This window comes from Helianthus annuus, chromosome 15 (assembly GCF_002127325.2).
Source record: "Helianthus annuus cultivar XRQ/B chromosome 15, HanXRQr2.0-SUNRISE, whole genome shotgun sequence".
Lineage (NCBI taxonomy): Eukaryota > Viridiplantae > Streptophyta > Magnoliopsida > Asterales > Asteraceae > Helianthus > Helianthus annuus.
Genome location: NC_035447.2, coordinates 36,742,524 through 36,744,163, shown reverse-complemented (window position 1 = coordinate 36,744,163; position 1,640 = coordinate 36,742,524).

The window sequence follows — 1,640 nt, the reverse complement described above, 5'->3', positions numbered from 1 at the left end:
GGGCTCCCCAAGGCGAAGAACTTGGTCGAATAAAGCCCCTGTCCAATAGCTCTTACAGTTAATTAGACAACTCCTGCAACTCTCCAAGTGCTAAACGATAAGGAGCACAAGCAATTGGAGCCGCTCCTGGTGCAAGATCGATCTGAAATTCCACTTGACGGTGAGGAGGTAAACCAGGTAATTCCTCAAGAAATACATCTGGAAATTCTCGAACAACTGGTAGGTCTTCAATCTTTCTTTCTTCTGACGGAGTATCAGTAACAAGTGCTAGAATAGCAGGATACCCCTTTCGTAGACACTTCTGCGCTTACATAGCTGAGATGATACCAACCATCGCACCACTGCGTTGCCCCTTAACTGATAGCAATTTTCAACTGGGGAGGGGAATACGTACGACCTTCTCTTTACTGAGAATTTTGGCTTGATGCCTAGACAACCAGTCCATACCAACCACTACATCAAAACTACCGAGGGTAACTAGAAGGAGGTCAATATCAAACACTTGACCCACAAGATCTAATTTACACCCAAAAATGACATGCGAAGCTTCAATCGTTTTGCCATTAGCTAATTCTACTACATGCTTTGCTTCTAAAGGTGTTGGAGCTAACCCTAATCGTTGACTGAACTCTAGGGACACATAACTCCAATCGGCACCGGAATCAAATAATACAGAAGCAAAGAGGTTGTTCAGAAAAAACGTACCAGTCACGACATTGATGTCGTTCCTAGCATCACCGGCACCAATCGTAAACACTCTTCCATGAGCACCATTGCCCCCATTGTTGCCATTGTTGTTGTTCCCAGCATTGTTGTTGTTCTGGCGGTTGTTGTTATCATTGGCATTTTGATTCAGCTGTGTCACACCCCGATTTCCACGTGTCTCACCGGTGGGCCCGGTGGGGGATTACCGTGACGATGTTGGCAACAATATAGTCAAACCACACAATTATGTAATGCACAGCGGAAGCATAAGATAAATATATAAATTTCAACCTCTGATTGTAATATCAAAATGTATTACAGGGGTTGGATATATCCACAGTGGATCGTAATTAAACATAAAGTATTGTTCCATCAGATACTGCAATCAAGCTTGCGAGACTTATCCCGACGCTAGGGAGCTAATACCAGCCAATTTACGTTTAGGTGCCTGCACTTAATCTTTTTGGGGAAAATACGTCAGTTTACACTGGTAAATACATTCAACTGACACATTTGAAAATGTTTATTAAAATTGATTTGAATGCACAAGGCACAAACTCTTTTATAACTTGGGAAAATTCATAATAAAAATCTTGTGAACGTTTTACATGTTCTTTTATGCGTTCAGTAGCCCGGGTCGTGCCGGGTTAAAGATTTATAGACACACCACGTTGCGTAAAACCGTAGTATAAAAACCAACGGCTACGTCTTTTAATTTTAATGTCGACACTTTATACCGGGTGTACGCCTACACCGGGATGTCGATGGTCGTGGCCATTTCGTAAAATGATGCCAAGGATATCCGGGACAACGGTCATTAAACCCCCCAAAGGCTTATAAGCAACAAAACTGTTTAAATGAGCCGATCATATTTAATCAATTAACCACCTAAGCGATGGAATTATATAATGCTCAATCAAGCGGTATTAATATAC